Here is a 21,666-nt window from a genome sequence, read left to right as displayed (position 1 = left end):
GCGCTCTGCCACTGAACTCTTCGAAAAAAAAAAAAAAAAGGAACGATGTTTTAATGAATTGCATGAGTTGATTAAAAAAGAAGATATCAGTAGGTCATGAAACATCAGTATAGCATAAAAAGTGCCTGTTGTCGGGCTAGTTGGTTCTGCATATTGTAGAAAAAGTTAGTGTAAAAACTTTGATCAAGACAAACAAGGAAGTTCTTTCGTTTTATGTGCATCTTCCTCGTCTTCGTCAGAGTTCTTCCCCTAATTTCATGTACAGAGAGAGAGAAAAAAATAGAGTAGAAAGGTGGGAAGGTTAACCAGGCCATACCCAGTAGGCTACCCTACACGTAGGGAGGGGACAAAGAGAGAAAAGGGAAGAAAGAGCGAATGTTTCGCGTTCTTACCTGCACTTAGAGCCCACGGCATCTCCTGAATGTACTTATTTAGCGTATGTGAGCTTTATATATATCATCATCATCATCATCATCAGCCTGATTATACCCACTGCAGGGCGAAGGCCTCTCCCATATTTCTCCACTTAACCCGGTTCTGTGCTAGCTGCATCCACTTGACCCCTGCGAACTTCTTAATCTCATCCGCCCACCTAACTTTCTGCCTCCCCCTGCTACGCTTTCCTTCCCTTGGAATCCAGTTTGTTACCCTCAGCGACCATCGGTTATCCTCTCTTCGCACTACATGTCCTGCCCATGTCCATTTCTTCTTCTTAATTTCCACTAGAATGTCATTAACTTGAGTTATTTCTCTGACCCACTCTGCACGCTTTCTATCTCTTAATGTTACCCCTACCATTTTTCGTTCCATAGCCCTCTGGGTTGTCCTCAACTTAAGTAGAACTCTCTTGGTTAGCCTCCACGTTTCAGCCCCATAGGTGAGTACAGGCAAGATGCAACTGTTGTACACTTTCCTCTTGAGCGATACCGGTAAGCTGCTAGTCATAATCTGCGAGTGCTTGCCAAATGCGCTCCATCCCAATCTTATTCTTCTTGATATTTCCTTTTCATGGTCTGGATCTGCGGTTACTACCTGTCCTAAGTAGACATATTCGCCTACTATTTCCAGTATTTCGCTACCTAATGTAAACTGCTGTTCCTTCCCGAGGCTGTTGAACATTACCTTAGTCTTCTGCATATTGATTTTCAAGCCTACCATTCTACTTTTTCTGTCTAGGTCATCAATCATTATTTGCAGTTCATCCCCCGAGTTGCTTAGCAAGGCAATGTCATCAGCAAATCGCAGATTACTGAGGTATTCTCCATCTACCCTTATCCCTAACTGCTCCCATTCCAAGTCTCTAAATACTTCCTCTAAACAAGCTGTGAATAGTACTGGGGAGATTGTGTCTCCTTGCCTAACACCTTTCTTTATGGGAATTTTATTGCTTTCTTTATGTAGAACTATGGTTGCTGTGCAGCCACTATATATATCTTCCAGCACTTTCACGTACGGCTCGTCTACCCCCTGATTTCGCAATGCCTGCATCACCGCCGAGGTTTCAACTGAGTCAAATGCTTTTTCGTAATCAATGAATGCTATGTATAAGGGCTGGTTATATTCCGAGCAATTTTCTATCACCTGATTGATGGTATGGATATGATCGATAGTAGAGTACCGTTTCCGAAACCCTGCTTGATCCTTTGCTTGATTGCAGTCTAAGGTTGTCCTGATTCTATTGGCCATTACCTTAGTAAATGCCTTATACGTAACAGACAGTAAACTGATTGGTCTGTAATTTTTAAGGTCCTTAGAGTCCCCTTTCTTGTGAATGAGGATAATGTTTGCATTCTTCCATGCTTCCGGTACCGTCGATGACACCAGGCACTGCGTATACAGGGTGGCCAGTTTTTCTAGCACGATATCCCCCCCGTCCTTCAGCAAATCTGTAGTTATCTGATCCTCTCCAGCTGATTTCCCCCTTTTCATAGTTTCTAGTGCTTTCTTGACCTCGTCCTTCGTCACTGGTGGAACGTCTGACTGTTTTTCCCTACCGCCAATCTCACTACGGTCCTGACTACTTTGGCTACTGTAGAGATCTGTATAGAACTCCTCGGCTACTTTGACTATCTTGTCCATATTGTCCATATATATATATATATATATATATATATATATATATATATATATATATTGTTACGCGATGACGACGACGAAGTGTGTCCTCTTGCCTCGCGGAAAGCGACAAGGTGATAACGACGAAGTGGGACTGGTTCCGTGTTGCTGCTCGCTGCTATGCCAGTTCAAGCTGTGCAGTAAATATAGTGTAAATACATCGAGTTTCCACGTAACATCTTGCTGGAGGTGCGGGGTGATTATATAGTGTCCATCGGGAATAGAGGGTACAGAGTAGAACGTAACGTGAGTTGCGGCTTCAGGTGGCAGGCGGACAAAGTCGACGCTAGAAAGGTGGTGCAGAGCAGGAGAGGGTGGGTCGAAAGGGCAGGGAAGGTCAAGTTCAACGACACTGGTAGCACAGTCTATGATGGCTGCATGGTCAGAAAGAAAGTCGAGGCCAAGAATTATGTCGTGAGGACAATGCTGCAGAACTGTGAAGAGGGCTGTAGTATGGCGGCCAGAAATCGTTATACGGACAGAGCACAAGCCAATGACCTTTGACGCTGCTCCATCTACAACACGCACAACCGGTATAGGGGCAGGAGTCAGCACTTTTCGCAAGCGAGAACGGAGTTCTGGCTCATGACAGAAACTTGCGCACCGGTATCAATGAGGGCTTGAACGGCTGTGCCATCCACGAGCACGGGGAGCAAACTACGGCGAGCACGAAGAGCTAGACGAGGATTTTAGATCATGGTCCCCACTGTCTGCAGCATCACCTCTAGACTGGGAGATGAAAAACGACGGCGTTGGGGTGCATGGGACTGACGCCGGTGGGGGAGGGTGATTGGTTGAGGCGTGAAGACTTGGTATCAGCGGCTGTGCTTGAAGGGTCGTGACGAGGTGAGAAGGAGCGAGAGCGGTCATCATAGATAGAGGAGGGAGGAAGGCGGAACGTTTGTGGCTGGAACCAACGATTTCGGCAATGATGGGCGATATGGCCGACGCAGGAGCAAGTAAAACAAATAGGTCGGTTATCGGATATGCGTCATAAGTCTGGATTACGTCGACGCGGGGCAAAATAGGCAGGTCGGCCAGAATAAAGGTTGCGAACGTCAGGGGTATAAGCAGGTCGGCTAGGATAAACTTCGCGCACATCGGTGTCATTAGGAGGGCGACCAGGATAAACTGCGCGAACGTCAGTGACAGGGGCTGACGGCAGCAACGGAGTTGAGTCCCAAGGTGGCGAGCTCTTGGCGGACCATGGCCTGAATTAGGGGAGCGTCAGGGTGGTGGCCGTCGGCCAAATGTGGCAAAGTAGCGGGAGCGATGGCCTCAAGTTCGCGGTGGACGATACAGGTCACATTTTCGGTCGACGTTGGATGGTGATGGGGCGGCCCGTGTTCGGCCCGTGTTCTCATCGAAGACGTCTTATACACCATCGAGTTTATTGTACTGTTCGCTGCTCACACATCATCCTGGGCTACGATTTCCTTTCTACTCATCATGCCGTTATTGACTGTGCCCGCGCGGAAGTTTCCTTTTTACCTCTTTGTGATGCCGTCTTGTGTGACGTCCCTACCCGGCCTGCAAACCTCGTCGCCAATGACACAGACATTCCTCCATTTTCTGCTGTCCTCGCTCCACTCTCCTGTGAAGGCGTTATTAGTTCAACTGTCTTCTTCACACCTTCCGACGTCGCTTCACGCCATCCCTGCTTCCTGCTTCCATTTGCTGTCCTCAGGTTCGAAGATGGCCTTAGTGCAATGCACGTCTCAAATCCATTTTCGTGCCCGTCCGTCCTGCTACGCGGCGAGTGTCTCGGTTGTATTAAAGAACTTGATCCCGCGCTTGTAAATACTCTTCCTGCCATGCCTACTTCATTAGACGTTAATGTTCTCAGCTCTTGCGATATAGCGACCGCTTCGACACCACCCGATGTTCTTCAACAAGCCATTGACGCAGATCTTCCACCCGCACAACGCGATCAGCTCGCTGCTCTTCTACAGAACTTCACTTCTACCTTCGACCTTCCTCACACTGCTCTGGGTCGCACGTCTGTATACGCACACAATCGACAGTGGTACAAACGCACCTTTACGACAGCGTCCTTATCGCGTGTCAGCCTCTGAGCGCCAAGTCATTGCTGATAACGTGGACGACATGCTTCGCCGGGCCGTCATACAGCCATCTAACAGTCCATAGGCTTCTCCAGTTGTTTTGGTCACCAAGAAAGATGGTTCCATCCGGTTTTGCGTCGATTACCGTAGACTAAACAAGATCACGCGCAAAGATGTCTATCCTCTGCCGCGAATCGACGACGCCTTGGACTGTTTACAGGGAGCCGAGTATTTCTCCTCATTGGATTTGCGCTCTGGCTACTGGCAGGTACCGATGGCTGATGATGACCGCTCGAAAACTGCGTTTATAACACCGGACGGCTTATACGAGTTCAATGTTATGCCCTTTGGTCTTTGCAATGCTCCAGCTACTTTCTAGCGCCTGATGGGCACTGTTCTTCGTGGACTCAAGAGGCAGACCTGTCTGTTATCTGGATGACATCGTAGTTTTTTCTACCAAATTTTCTTCTCACCTTCTCCGCCTAAAGCATGTCCTCACGTGTCTCGCCGACGCTGGGCTTCAGTTGAATTTGAAGAAGTGCCACTTTGCCGCTCCAAAACTCACAATTCTAGGCCACGTAGTCTCTAAAGACGGCATTCTTCCTGATCCCACCAAACATCGCGCAGTTGCAGAGTTTCCGAAGCCAACCTCCCTGAAGCAGCTCCGGAGCTTTATCGGCCTCTGCTCCTACTTTCAATGCTTCATCTTGAACTTCGCCTCTATCATCGCTCCTCTGACCCAGCCCCTTGCCGGCAGCTCCGACCTTTCCTCCTGGACTCCAGCCTGCGACAAAGCCTTTAACACTTTACGCCGCCTTTTGGTTTCGCCTCCCATTCTACGCCACTTTGATCCGACTGCGCCTACGGAGATCCACACTGACGCCAGCGGTATTGGGCTTGGTGCCGTCCTTACCCAACGTAAGCCTGGTTTCAGCGAGTATGTTGTGGCATACGCCAGCCGAACATTGACGAAAGCAGAGTCTAATTATTCAGTCACAGAAAGGGAATGTTTGACCATTATTTGGGCTATCGGAAAATTTCGTCCCTATGTGTATTGCCGAGCGTTTTATGTTGTGACCAATCACCACGCTTTGTGCTGGCTCGCCTCTCTGAAAGACCCATGTGGTCGCCTTGCTCGCTGGGCTCTCCGTCTCCAGGAGTATGACATTCATGTCATTTATCGGTCAGGTCTGAAGCATACGGACGCGGATGCTCTTTCCCGCTCGCCATTGCCAAGTAATACCTCGTCTGACAACGCCTGTGCTTACGATTTGTCTGCTCTTGCCACTATCGACATGGCTTCCGAACAGCGGAATGACCCCTGGATCAGGTCACTTTGGATTTTCTCTCAAGTCCTACTCCCGGTCATTCATCCAAAGCGCTCGTCCGGCAAGCCCACCACTTCTCCATTCGTGACGGTCTTCTCTATCGCCGCAATTATTTTCTTGATGGACGGAAGTGGCTTCTAGTCATCCTGCGTCATCTCCGCGCCGAAATTTGTGCTGCGTACCATGAAGACCCACAGTGTGCTCACGGTGGCGTATTGAAAACCTACACGCGCCTACGTCTGCGATTTTACTGGCGTGGAATGTACCGCTTTGTACGACATTTCGTGCGCTTGCGAATCTTGTCAACGCCGAAAAACTCCTCAGAAGTCCCCCGTTTCGTTGCAGCCGTTACTCTGGCCTGCTCGTCCGTTTGACCGTGTTGGCATAGATCTCTATGGCTCTCTTCCTACTACTCCTGCTGGAAACCGGTGGATTATATTGGCAGTAGACCATCTTACTCGCTACACTGAAACATCACCGTTACCCTCTGCCTCAGCAAGAGAAGTTGCTTTCTTCCTTCTCCACAACATGATTCTTCGCCACGGGACTCCGACGGAGCTGCTCAGTGACCGCGAACGCGTTCTCTTGTCCGACGCTCTTGAGGCCCTACTGAAAGAATGCCGCATCATTCATTGCAACGCTACTTCTTACCACCCTCAGACGAATGGCCTGACAGAACGCTTCAACCGTACTCAGAGTGACATGCTGGCCATGTACGTTAACGACGCTCATTCCAACTGGGACCAGGTTCTTCCCTTCGTGACCTACGCGTATAACACGACGGTACAGACTACCACTGGATTCTCTCCCTTCTTTCTTCTTTACGGGCGCGAGCCAACCTGCACAATGGATGCGCTTTTGCCCTACCGCCCTGATGTTTCTGAATCAACGCCACTCTCGGACGCCGCCCAGTAGGCAGAAGAATGCCGCCGGCTAGCTCGCTCGCTTACAAAGGACAACCAGTGGCAACAAAAACACCATCGTGACACTGGCGAGGCTCCTTCTTATGCACTAAACTCCTTGGTGTGGCTCTGGGTTCCTGCCACAACCGCCGGCCTTTCAAACAAGCTTCTTGCTCGGTATCACGGTCCATACCGAGTCCTTCAAAAAACATCTCCTGTCAACTACATAGTTGAGCCCGTTACGACCTCTGCGGACTTGCGTCGCCGTGGACGCGATATAGTTCATGTGGACCGAATCGAGCCATACTACGATCCGTCTGTCCTTTCGGCTCCATGAGTCGCCAGGATGGCTCCTTCTCTACCCGGGGGGAAACTGTAGTGTGGTAATCTTCATCTTTATTGCCACTGACATGCATCGCGTGCTGGCGCTCTCGAGGACGAAGAAGTTGGTCGTTGTCCTCGTGATTCGGTACGCCTGACGCTCCGCTGCGAATTCATCCTGAGCAGCTGAATCCCTCTGCGTGGACTGAATAAACACACCCCCTACAATATATATATTGTAAGGAAGAAGATGATACAGCGCCGACACTAACTACGATGAAGACGCCGATCAGCTATCGCGCGCACTGAGAGCCGGACTGTCTTGTTCCGACGAGATTGTGCTTCCCTCTACGATCGTCTTGTCTCACCGGCCGCCGTCTCCAGTCCTTCGAATAACCCCCAATAAACCCCTTTTCAATATATATATATATATATATATATATATATATATATATATATATATATATATATATATATATATATATATATTTATTTATTTATTTATTTATTTATTTATTTATATATATATATATATATATATATATATATATATATATATATATATATATATATATATATATATATATATATATAATTTAAAGGAGCGAACCAGTCTACGAGGCGAGATAACGTTGGGGATTTATTTTCTTTTTACGTTATTTGTTGACATTGACAAGAATAGTCTTACAATGATTTCAGGGAGAAAGAATATTAAATGAAAAGCAGAATATATATATATATATATATATATATATATATATATATATATATATATATATGATGCAATGTGCAGTGAGTCTTTCGTGAAAGTTTTAAACATCTTATTTCCCGTATATATATATATATATATATCTGCCGACAAGTGGAGAATGCAGCAGTCGGTAACGGGAAACAATATTTGTTTAGAACTTGCACGGAAGGCTCAAAATTAAGAATCCTCCACCAAAGAATATTTTTTTAATGCTACTGTGTTTGGAGTGTAAAACGATGGGAGGATATCTTGCGGAAGAGTGTTCCGTGCTCTCACACCTGTGTATATAGGTGCCGCTGGCCATAGTCGTTATGAGCAATCGGCACCAAAGTTTTTCTCTCGGAAGCAGCGCGTGACCTACTACGGAGAGAAGTGTACATGGTTGAAGGAAACGGCGTGTGACTATGTATTATACTATATGCAAAGAAAGCGGTGCGGTAATCACGCTAAGTGGGTAAAGTCATTTTTTTTTTATATTCTGTAAACAGAGGTTGTGACGGTGTGCCAGGTTTTGCCTAGTTAGTACATTGCAAAGCTCTCTTCTATAATATCATGAGAGGTTCAAGATATGTTCGGTATATGATTAATAAAAAAGGCCTCAATGCAATATGCGATGTGTGGCTGAAAAACGCAAAAATAAATTGTCCTTAAAGTTCTCAATCGAAGCACTTTCGTGCTTTAGATATAGTATTTAAATGTGGTATTAGTGCGGACGCGAAAGCGAAGTTAATATAAGTATTGTATAAATGGTGTTTTCCTGTATCATAGATGTACTGTTTTTGTAATTACTCGCTGACTGCTGTAGTACAAAGGAGGCTTGAACTCTGCCACATAAAAGGTTTTCTACTATGTTTGAGCCCCCTCCGCCCTGACAGAAGTAAATTCATTCATTCATTCATTCAATCAATCAATTCATCAATCATTCATTTCACTATCCAGAGCAACGCTTAAGTAATGAATTGTATGGACCTTTGTAAGGTTTTACTACCTAACTGTGTATTCCAAGGTGGCATATTTCTGTGCCTCTGGTGTGATCGAAAGATGTTGGGATTAGTTTTGGCGGTATTTTATATATAGTCTCTTTTAGAGAAAACGATTATTCAGATATTGAAGTTCCCTATACATAATAAGTTCAGCTTCAGTTTCACTTTCTGAAGTCACTAGAATTGCAGTGTCGTTGGCATACATTACCACAAGGGCTCTTTATAACAGCCTGGCAGGTCTTTTATATAAAGAACAAAGATAACTGGTCCCAGAAGAGAAGCCTGTGGCATACCCACATCTACCCGGCCGCAGACCTGAAGCTGCACCGTCTGTGATTACAAGCTGTTTTCTTTTTTGTCTATAAAAAAAATTAAGTATAATGCCCTTAAATTCATATCTTTCATGTTTCTGACAAAGGATATGATGTTCTAAGTATTAAACGTTTTTATTACCTAAACTACCGCGATTGGAATGTTTTTTATATCAAGAGCCTCGTTAATCATTCTGTCAAAAATGCTTGTTTTCTTTCTAAATTTCGAGCGTTACCTAGTATGCAGTCGAGTGTTTTGAGCCGTAAGGCTCGTTTTATTGTGTAGTGTTACGTCCCGAAATTGCAGCATCCGTTCGAAGAAGACGAAATACGTTCAGATTTGACTTCCACCCGGTGAGTGACAAATGGCTTCCTCCGTCATTACATAGCGGTGTACGTGTGTTGATATAAGGCGAAAGATGATTTACTCATGATACGAGTTTAAAGGAAGGTTTTCAAAGTCCTTACTAGAAACAGCAATCATTTACGTTCTTGCGTGGTTATATTCTCTCGTAGTTAATGACGCTGATGGCAGGCGTCGAGCTATTTGACATACGTTACAAGTATACGTTACGTCAGATTTTCCGAATAACTGCACATTAATGCCGTGAGGAAGACAAATGGGTTCAGCGAATCTTTGCGCCCTAAGCTTTCAAAAAGCGGCCTTGCGTTATTGACCAACGGCCTTTGCAGGTCATTAGTTGTTCGAAACTTTAAGCCCTCGAAGGAGCACAGCAGGGTTAGCAGAGCCTCTTCCAAACGCACACCCCTGGAAGAGCCGGGCGCCGGGCCTGGGGACGCCAGTACCCAATTTTACCGGTGGGTGTCCGGCGCCGGGTTTCGAACTGACCACCTCCCGCAGCCGAGACGGGCGCTCTCAACAGGCGAACAGAAAAATCGTCTATCACAACAAAGATGAATACGAATGAATGAATGAATGAATTAAATAATTAATAGATAAATTAATAATAATGAGGTTTATTAACTCTCTCAAGATTACATCAGCAACACAGGAGAGAGAACGCAAGGTAAAAAGCTGTGTTGCAGCTTGAGATCCACCCTGCGCCCTCTGATGGGGTCTATAGCCCAGCAGTTGATCCCAGCCACAGTGGAAGAGCACACTCACAGACACAAAATAAATGCAACCACAAAATATCTGCATTTACCATTTGCAGGAAGTTAGCCATGTACAAACACGGGACATAATTTGACAAAAAACTTCTTCACATTTCTAAGTACAGAAACCTTCCTTACAATCAACAAACTACAATGCAAGTGAAATGAAGGTACACAAAGCTACATATATATTCAAATCGCAATGTGAATTCTATGCACATTAAAAATGGAATAAGTGTGACGAATTTTTTCCATGAATTAAGTCTCTTTAAGTACGATGTCGTTCTTTTGTAAAATATTGAGGTAATGCGATAAACTATATATCAGTGACTGCTTACTGTATGTAGTGCGGCAGAAAGGTACGCACCGCGAGATTTTGTTCCGTGTATTGTAGGTTGGAATCTAACGAGTCAGGTTGATACTTGATAAAAGGAACTCGTTCTTATCGACTTTTAGCGTCTTGTGAATGAAATGAGATGCGAATTTATAGAGTTTTGTTAAATATTATGCAAGGTTTGAATTATTCACATAGGGAACCGGGTTAATTTAAATATCTTTAAAGGCGCACACTGGCCTGGCCCAGTGCAATAAAACGATGTCTGCTGAGAAACACGTGACCGAGTCTGCAGCGTGTATCTCGTTTTCCAAAATTATTAGTCAATAAAAATATTAGATATCTTTTACATATTCGTTTCAGGAAAAAAGCGTCCAATAAAAAGCTGCAGGCTATCTCGAAAAACAGCTGACTGCATGCAATGCGTGCACCGGGTACTGTTTCCGCACCTTTATTCCACGTTACCAGAAGCTTGCGCATATCTCTCTCAAAATGCACACAAAGTGCCATCAAGGAGAACGGTCCAGAGCAAAAAACAAAAAAGCTCGTCATTTTTTTTCTTTCCGACACATTTTGGGATGCTTTGGCCGCGCTGCTATCATGTGCAATCTCTTCTGTTACGCGTGTTTTCTTTTCAGGTCGTTGAAAACGTCCTTTACGTAAATGCTACTTTGATAAAACATTTCAATCCACGTTTCTTGGAGACGATCTACAGAACGGATACCTATTTCGTTCCTGATGCGGATAAATAAAACCTAGCCAAAATAATTTTTATTGACTTTGGAAAACGAAAAATATAGTGAGGACTGTTCTAAGCGATTGTCAAAAGTCCTCAAACGGATTCAATTTTCTAGGATAATTTGAGGTTCTTTTTAAATTGGACGTTTATGTTTGGACGCCAGGTATGTCAGTGTCTGGCCAGAAACAAAGTAGCGCGCCTATGTATATACACACACACACACACACACACACACACACACACACACGCACACACACACACACACACACACACACACACACACACACACACACACACACACACACACACACACACACACACACACACACACACACACACACACACACACACACACACACATATATATATATATATATATATATATATATATATATATATATATATATATATATATATATATATATATATATATATATATATGAACACTCTCAAGGTTCGTATACAGAACACAAAGTAGCAGGGGGGACAGCGGCCGATGTAGCTCAGTTGGAAGAGCACCGGACGCGTTATTCGGAGGTCGTGGGTTCGGTTCCCACCATCGGCACGTTGTTTTCTTTCTACTTTGTGTTTATTTATCTTTCCCCTAAACACGTTACATTACTAATTTACGTGATTATGAAGTAAAAATTAAAAAAAAAGAGAAAGTACAATCCCCAATGCTTTCCTTGGCCTCGCCGACTGTCGGCTTCTTTCCTTCATGTATTATAACGACTACCCTCATTTCCCCTTCATTTATCTGCTTGTAGCTTACGGGGGTTTCGGTTCTGGCAGTCTTGAAGCCATAGGTAGCGTAAGAGGGTTCTAGCACAGCTTTCGCCCTCACTCGTGATCACGTTCTACGTGACGCTGGCGGTAACACAGGACGTTCCACGTCCACCGCTATAGTTGAGGGTGGCGCTGGTGAACACTCTCAAGGTTCGTATACAGACAACATTAATACCCAAGAAAGTAGCAGGGCGGACCGCGGCCGATGCAGCTGAGTTGGAAGAGCAGCGGACGCGTTATTCGGAGGTCGTGGGTTCGGTTCCCACCATCGGCACGTTGTTTTCTTTCTACTTTGTGTTTATTTATCTTTCCCCTAAACACATTACATTACTAATTTACGTGATTATGAAGTAAAAATTAAAAAAAAGACGAAGTACAATCCCCAGTGCTCTCCTTGGCCTCGCCGACTGTCGGCTTCTTTCCTTTATATATATATATATATATATATATATATATATATATATATATATATATATATATATATATATATATATATATATATATATATACATACATATTCCAGCCCATCTAATTTAATTTCCAATGCGCTGAGTTACATTGTTATTCGTATGGGCTAGAGCTATAGGCAGCGGCTGCAGTAGTACTTTCGTGGCGTGGGGTTGTCAGTGAAATGCTTTGTGAGTAGGTACGATCCTGCAGAAGTCTTGAGTCGAATTCGTTATGGATGCTGGACTTATCGGAGGAGGGGTGATCTTAAAATCGTTTTATTTTTAAACTAGCTATAGAATGAGTCATGAAAACCAATTAAATTTGCTTGCAATCTTCTAAATGAACTCGGCATACATTAGCGCTTAAAACTGGTTTGAAATTTCGCATATTATATTTGCTATTTGTTTCTCTTTAGTTTTGCACTTCTGCGCCTTTTTCTCAAAATCTATGGGATGAAGATTCTTTGAATGTTTATGTGAATATAAATAGTTAGGTTACACAACCGGGAATATGAGCATTTTGCTTCAAAGGGGAATTTTATTTATTATCTTCTTTGCTTTATTCAGTGCCAAAAAACCTGCATCCACCAGTGGCTTATTTTTTTCTGTCACCACAAAATAAACTGGCGTCAGCTATTTGCTCTTTCCATGCTGAGGTAAATTGTATTTACTAATAACTGGAAAATCTTGTTTTCATACACCTTTTACATTCTTCAAAAAGGACGTGCTCCTTAAAAATGTTTTTTTTTTTAAGAAAAATTGAAGGAAAGCCTTCCCGTTCGATGTGACCTTGACAGAAGGTGACCAAACATTTTTGATGTCGCTAATATCGAACAGTGATACATTTTCTGAAAGCTGAACAAATGCTATTTAGCGGGTTGCAAAACCTGAAATTATATTTAAAAAAAAAAACAAGAACAAGGCAAATAACGCCCCTGAATACTTTTCCCTTTCTGCTCGATGTCACCGAAAAATAAAGGACAAAACAATTAAAAACATTTTCGAAATCATAAATGCCTAAGTGTAGTATATTTTTCTATAGTTAAATAAAAGCGCTATCACAAGGCTGAAAAATATATTAAACTATTTTTTGAGGAAACAGTCTCAATTAACATTAAGTTGCGCAGTGAAAGCCTTTTGAATCAAAGGTTCTATACCAAGCGGGTCCGCCTGAGTCCATCTAAAGATTCGACGAGCTTTGGGGTGCAAATTCGTTTCTGTCACGCTCCATGAAACACGTTTCCATTTCGTCAGTAAAGAGAAAGTGAACCTGCTTTGTATGGCTTAAAAATTGCAACAAACTCGGCGCAGTTGCAATACTTCGGACTATCTTTTACTTACAAATTGGAATTTCGCGCATATAATGCAGTTTCTCTGGCATTTACGAAGAAAACAGCTGAAGTTTCGGCAATTAATTGTTGCAGCCTGCTTACGTTGTAGACGTAGCGGCATGCTTTGCAAGTAATAAAAAAAAACTAAGATTAAGAAGAACTGTCTAAATGCGTGCTTTGCGGGCTTCCAAAGTGCTTTGATGCTTTGATTAATGCAAGTATACAATGAAAACCTAATTTCTATTCGATGTATGCATACATTCTTCTAAATAACCTGTTTTGTTTACGGCATGGCATGGTTCGACATCTCTAAATAGTACCTTATATTATTTCCAATCTCAATCCTTTTAACTTACCATTCGCGCTTCTCTTTATGCGGGACGTTACGTACTGTGTATTATTTTGCTGTTGTTGCCCTTTTGACATTGCATTTGCGCAAATACCCTTGACTTTTGCTTCCTATACCTCGTGAAACAACGAAGTTTCGCTAGCTGGAAGCTCTCAGTATTCCACCTGAAACATTGTAGCCACCTCCTCATACTTGAGTGTTCAGTGGCATTGTTCTTATGACATGCGCCACATGCATGCAACACATAATATTGTCACCAAAATGCCCAAGACAGCAACCTAAGACACTGGTGTTGCACTTAACTCGTTATTGAACTGATTTGCGCCAGCTAAAGGATTAAGCAACTCGACGGCGGCGATAACAGCAAACGTACTCGTCGGTCGTCAAACCGCGAATATCCGCAGCGTTAGGTAGCGCTCAACAACTGGCGAAGAAACGTTCAAGATAAACCAGCTAAGGTATACTGAAAAAGTATGGAATAATAAAGAAACAGTTATGCTTCGCTGCAATCAATCGGGAAAAATCTCGGCGCATCTCGCGCTAAAAGGAAAGGGATAAACTCGAGTCTCATGGTACCGAGCATGAACAAATTAAGAGCACGAGATCGCTCTGTGCGTTACAATTACAGTGATAACGCCGCAAGCTGGTAGCTTTCGAAAACAACAAAAAAATATCAGTGGGCTGTTGGCTGACCTTCTCACTGAGCTGCTTCAGGTATAGCAGCGGGCGCGACCATTACTAATCCATGCACTTGTGTATAATGCAGGACGCCATCTGCATACCAACCTCAGAAGAAGTGCTTAAGGCGTTGACTAAGCGGGTATGTACTATTTGTTTCATAGTTTCCTATCGATATCTTCTTGAGGGGTACACGAATTACGATGACAAAAAAAAAAAAAATAACACTAATACATTTACCACCTCTTTTGGACGAAACCTTCAATATCATATTATTTCGAATTCCTGAAGTCAATGTGAAAAAGAGCCACTAGCTACTGTCCCACATCCCTCTTGGCAGTTAATATACGCAATGAGGAAAAAATTGCTCTGCAAGGAATGCCACATTTTTATTTTCGTTTTCAAAGGACGTTTTGCAGCAGCTATCGACATTTCACTTCTTTGTCAGAGAAGGCGCTTCAGAGGATATGCTATTTTGCCCAGATCCGAAGACCGTCGATACCGGATGCGATGATATATCCTCTATGTGCGCTGTGGTGATTAGTTATGTTATTTTCTGCAGTTATTTGAAAGAATTTCACTTTATAAACTGGTGGCTGCTTACTAAGGCGCTTCTCGACTAGCTCCTAGCCGACCACTTGACCGGTACAGGATCACGATGATCGATTCTATACAGCTGCGTGCCCATTTATCAGCGCTGGGTCGCAGCCCCACGCGCGCATAAAGCACGCGAGGAATTCTGCTACATTAGTTGCATTGTACTACGTTTTTTTCGTATTTTCCTTCCTCGTGATGATAGTATGATTCCTGTCTCTTCTTTTCGGCAGAATGTGTTGTTTTCTAGATGTTAAAGAGGCCTGATTACAGGCGACTAGACTCATCTGTAGTTGAACGGTGAATGGATGGCAACTTTTACAAAATTTACGAGTTGCCTTTGTACATACGGCTATAACTCATCTTTGGTATCGATTTAGGAACTTTATACGAAGGAATCCAACAGCTCCAGACACCTAGGAGAGCACTGGGGACTTCTGAGGCGTTGATTTATGTGCAGTTATCAATTCAGTTTTTTCAAATTACATTAAGATATTATGGCGACTTTTCTCAATTCATATTTGTTAACAACAAAAAGAAGATTCCCATTGCCTTCCTTGGTTTCAGTGGCTGTTAGTTCATTTCGTATGAACGTCATAACGTGTCCGCCATTCCTAACGTTTGTCTGGTGTTTAAACACTGGGAAAAGAGATACCATGGGGTGCAGTCAATGAAGAATCGCAATCGGACACGAGAAGTATTTCAAAACTGGAATATCAGAAACTTACATTGAGTAGAAGTTAACGTATTTAAGCACGGAGCAAGCCTGTAAGTGGGAAAATTGAAATTAGGCATACTAAGCTAAATTTTCTGCTAGACACCTCTACAAAATCATGTTTTTTGTCTTGTATTACGAAGTAATACGAAGGATGTAAATAAAAAAATTGATAAATTAAGACTGGCCGAAAAAGTTTAGTTCGCCTTGCATAAGTGCCTCCGCAGCCAAGGGAAAGGCCCGGCATTCAGCGGCGTCTATTCCACCTTCACTTATTAGAGCGTTAGCTCTACTGCGTTCATTTGTGGGTTTCGCGTTATTCGGACCCCTAGAACCTCATCCGTTCCACAGATGGCGCCGCGTAGCCATGCGCTACATGTTATTTCATCTCGCACTGTGCAGCAAACGTTGTCGTCTTTTTCAAGTTCCAACTGCAAAACACTGATGCTGTGCATTGAACATCGTCTTCATCAAGTTCCATCTGTATAGCTCCTTCTCTGTATCTCGCTAAAGACAGAGAGTGTAGCCGTGCCAGCCAGGCTGCGGAGGCCATCGAAGAAGAAACCAAGATACCCGTTACTGTGAAGCTTATCATGCGTGGAAGCGAGCCAAGATCGAAGTGGCAGCAGCGACCGCGGCTGATGGCAGACGCTCGCTCGTGAAAATTCGTTCAAGGATAGCTGAACCTCCACTATCTTTTTTTTTGTTTCTAATGGTCCTTAAAATTTGACTGCGACTGTAACTGCTACTATATAATATGAAGAGCTCTGTTCTTTCTGAATTGTCATGGATAGCCCATCGACCAAGCGCGCAGCTGTTATATATTCGATGTGGTACGTGGTCATTATAAAGGTGACATTAAAGTGAACGATAGATAGATAGATAAAGGAGGGAGGGGGGGGGGAGGCAGGGATGTTAAAGAAAGGCCTCCGGTTGGCTACACTACACTGATGAAAATTAATAAGGGGATTAAAGAGGGGAAGATAAAAGGGACGTGAAGCAGTTTGTCACTCAAGCCGGTGGCTGCTAGATAACCAAATAGTGCCCTGTAGGCCTTGAAGGCAGTTGACTGTCGTGGCCACCGACCAAGGATCTTAAACGCCGTTAAAGGGCGATGATGGAGGCAGTCCAGCGCACAACGCAACTCATGTCTTTCACAAATGCATGACATTCACACAGGAAATGTTTCTATTATTTCTTCACAGCCACAATTTTCATAGGCTGTGCTGTCGGCAGTTTTGATCTTGAAAACATATTTGTTCGTCAAAGTAACATCGAGCCATAAACGCCACAGCAATATTGCTTCTCGACGCGCCATCTGATGGGGAAAGCGAAGGCGCAGACCAGTGCCCTGAAGCGGCGGTTGCAAAACTTCCCCGTTTTCCACGCTGAAAGAGTGATCTCCAGGCCCAACGAACGAAGCGCACATGCTGTGTCAACCCTCAAAAGTGGATTTTGAGTGAAACATCGTCGTTGTAGGCTAACGGGCAGCATCGTCCATCTGATAATTTCCATTGATGCTGCAGTGTACTACAATGAGAAATAACGTCGTGACCTTACGATATTGCGCCGTGGTACAGCACGGATCTCTCCAACGAGTTGGTCATGTGACCCGCGGCGTATTGCAACTTGCAGGCCTTGAAAGGCTGCTTTAGAGCCTGTGAACACGGTCCAGTCATGTCGATGTTTTGGGGAAATGATTTCAACTGCAGCGCGTATGGCAGCTTGTTCAGTACCAGTAGAAGAAGCCAGATATGACTTATTAACCTTTATAAAAATTGATTTGACCAATATCACCCCAGACCCCGCGGAAGTGGTTGGATCAACTGAGCCATCTGTATAGACATGAATACGATATTGATGTTTGATGTGCAGATAATCGAATGTAAATTGTTTAAGAGTGAGCGATGACATTCCGGATTTCATCGTAATTCCAGGAATATAAATTTGTATTCGAGGTTCATGTAAACTTCATATGGTGGAACATGGTGAACTGCGAAGGAATATAGGTGCGATCAGCTTCTTTAACTTTGGCGAATGGAGTGCTTGGCCTAATTACTGGATGGGCTGCTAGATGATGACTAGGGACTCTTGTTAGGTGTCGAACATGTGTCCTCATTGCGTCAGCAATATGCGTAATAATAGGATGTTCCCCGGTGACAAGAACATTCACTGCTGTTGAGGCACATTAGAGAGTCTAAGGCATATACGAAGAGCTTCAGCTTGCTGGCTTTGAAGGGTCCTGAGGTTCGTTTTTCTAATGTTATTAAATATGGGGAAGCAGTATCGCACGTAGCACAGAAATAATTACGGGTACAGTTGAAGCGTGGAGTGCACTGGTACGCTGCAGGATTTTCCCCCGAGGAAGGAATGAACTTGGACAATCGCTACAAGTTTGCTTCTCATTTCTCTGAGATGGGGACTCCACGAAAAAGTTCAATCAGTGACAACTCCAAAAAAGCGACGGAATCTGGGAATGTATTTGTCATTCATGCATACGGAGTAACGTGATGTTGTTTTTTGCGTGTTAATGCCACAAGGGAACAACACTTTTCGGTCGAAATATCTAGGCCTTGCAGACGAAGGTACGACGTCAATATCATTGAAGCGTTTTCTTTCTAGGCCTGACCTGGCACATGCACATAATAAAACATATTTATGGCATGCATCATTGTGCGTCCGGATATAACATGAAACTGGCACACAACGGTGCTCGTCATCTAAGCATTGCACATGCACGTTGTCATCGCGGCTTAGGGTCCGAACTGCGCCCTAGGTGGTTGCGATTACTGCGTACACGTGACATTTGCCGCCGTGTCATTTTGAGCAAAAGTTACATGGTTTCTGACTGGCTACGCAAAATTCAATAAGTGATTTTAGAGTACAAAAAGGTATGTGCTAGCACGCTGCGCTCCGTTTCACAGATTTACGACAGAAAGTTTCACCCTCTTTGAAGATGCAAAGTATAATATGCGCACTGTAAGTTCCCGCATGCAGTCAAGTGTCACTCTGCGTGACCGAAACAAACACCGCAAATATTCATCACTTTCAATGTGCTCGCTTGAGCTGTTGAAATGACGGCAGTGAATTTAGATCGAGAAACATATTTCTACGACTAATTACTACAATTTGTTTGCGGGAGCAACGGACACATAGCCACGAGGGAATCCCGGTAGGAAGCGCATTCGTGCGTTCTGCCAAGAAACCTCTATACGGATGCCGATGGAATCCTATCCCAACCCGACGAGCGATCACAGGCTCCACGACAACCTAGCCGTCACCGCGTGCTACTATGAACAAAAACACCGATGCCCGCCGTATCGCTGTTTTTTCGACAAGAGGAAAAGTGTCATCTTATCACCTGGTTACAACTTTGATTTAATTCATACATGCACTGAATTCTTCCCGCTTTACGTCCACTCCATGGCACCACTTCCTAAGCGCCCAAAGCAGGCCTGTCGACTCTATGCAGGGCAGCGTTGCTCATCAAATTGCTAAGGGCGTTGCCTGAAGCGCTAGCTATCTGTATGATCCTAGCTTCGCGATAGCGCAGAAATTCGGCTGTTATTTTTGTCTTCGTTCACGGTGTCCCTTTCAGGGCCGGCACACCTTTGCGTCTAGTTGGGCTCACGGGGATCCGCTATATTCTCTCGTTTTTACTTAACTGCATACGGAGCACATATTTTCGAGCTAAAACACAAACAAAATCGCAAGCTCAGAGATATGAGCCCAACGTAGAGTATTCAAGTGGGAATTCACTTGCGTCCAGGGCGCTTTGCAAGATCTGGGCATTCCTTTTTGTGTGATTACTGCCATGTTTTTCTTTTGTTTTTACACAAGTGTCTGTACTTTCTCTTTCGTCCTTGACTGATAAAAGCACTGAGTGCCTTACTCAATTCATTTCTTTCTTTACATTCGTTTATCTATTTTTATATCAGCATGCGAAGACGAAGCAGTGCGCCCTTGCAAAATGAAAAGACAGAGAAGAAATGTTGCTCACAGCACAACTAAAATTACAAAACAGCCCAAGAACCGGAAACAGGCGGAAATCACAAGCAAAAGCAGCGTGCACAGAGTGGTACCGTCTAATGCCTCAGAACGCAACGTGCCGCCGCCAAATCGATAAGCTCGCCACAGGAGACGCCGCTGAAAGCGGGCCTTAATCATCGAAACTCCTGGGGTAGGGCGAGCCGCCCCAAGAAAGGGCGTCATGACAATACGCCGCCTTGTTTCAACTCATTTCATTTGTTCCGGCATGTTGCAGGATTTGGGCTAGACAATGAAGCGGTGAAGTGGACAGAAAGTTAATCGACAGAAGGACCTCTTAAAGGAACCAGGAAGTTGTAATTTTTCGTTTCTTTTTTGTCTTGTAGAAAACGATCCAGTGTGCATGATTAAAAAAGTGGCACGACATAAAGCTAAACCAAGCAAATCCCTTATTTATTTATTTATTTATTTATTTATTTATTTATTTATTTATTTATTTATTTATTTATTTATTTATTTATTTATTTATTTATTTATTTATTTATTTATTTATTTATTTATTTATTTATTTATTTATTATTTATTTATTTATTTATTTATTTATTTATTATTTATTTATTTATTTATTTATTTATTTATTTATTTATTTATTTATTTATTTATTTATTTATTTATTTATTTATTTATTTATTTATTTATTTATTTATTTATTTATTTATTTATTTATTTATTCCTCAAAGGTCGCAAATAGCACTGAGCTAACAACCTGAGCACCATTCGAACTTAGTGTGCCCGTTTTAGAGCCGGTGGCATATAGTAAGCGGATTGAACACCAGCTAGAGTTCGGCGCTGATATGTCTATATGATCGCTGTCATGTCATCGTTCCTTCGCCGACACGCCAATAGCGTCCCGTCAGTTGTTGTGCATCACTTGAGCAGATAAAAACCAAATGCTCTTTGCATAACAAAACACCGCCCTCCTATACATGTCTACAATTACACAGCGTTCATCAGAGGCCTCAAGGACTTTCAAAAGTACCAATCATTTCTAATTTCGCTCGTCAGTGTACTCCTGAACGCTTACCTCCGTCTACCTACGTGATACACGGCTGCGGCGATCAACTATCCGCAATAGGCAATAACACAGCAATATCCCTGTGGCGTTTTGTATCGAACCATAATTGGACGTATGCAAAACATTTTGGACAAGCGCGTGATTTAGATGTGAAGTCGCTCGCAAGCGCAATATTTTCGCATATTGTAACATTTCACCATAACAGTTTTTTATTAGTGACCTTCAGTCGACACACTGGTAAAATTCTGCTACTTATTGCTTCTTGTGCTTTTTAAAAACACCAAGATGCGTGAGCGTGGGAGCCGCCCATAGATAGGGATAGTGACGCACGTTAGAGACACACGTGAGAAAAAACAGGTAGGCAGAAACACTAGGGAACGATGGCAATCCGATATGCCTCAGGCGGCGCTCGATTATCTGTCTCGACCGAAGGCTTTGCGCGATCGCATGCTTGTTGCAATAAAACGGGGCTTCATGGAATTTTAAGGACATTATATATGCAAGACGACTACCGTTATGGGCCGACCATACTACAGGGTGCTTCCCGAAGTCCTCTCGGCGGTCCATTTATGCCGTTATATGCAGCTCTCGTTTCCCATAGGCTGCCTGCAGCCCAGAGTTCAGGCAACTGTGGGATACTTCTGTCATTGTCTCAAGTACGGCCCAAAACTACACCCGCTATAAATTCGACCCTCAAATGAATAAATATGTCTCTACCATCACCAACACTATTGCTGTG

This window comes from Amblyomma maculatum, chromosome 1, assembly GCF_055883805.1.
Source record: "Amblyomma maculatum isolate TAMU_Amacu chromosome 1, ASM5588380v1, whole genome shotgun sequence".
Taxonomy (NCBI): domain Eukaryota; kingdom Metazoa; phylum Arthropoda; class Arachnida; order Ixodida; family Ixodidae; genus Amblyomma; species Amblyomma maculatum.
The sequence above is the reverse complement of the archived record's forward strand: the minus strand, read 5'-3'. Positions refer to the sequence as shown.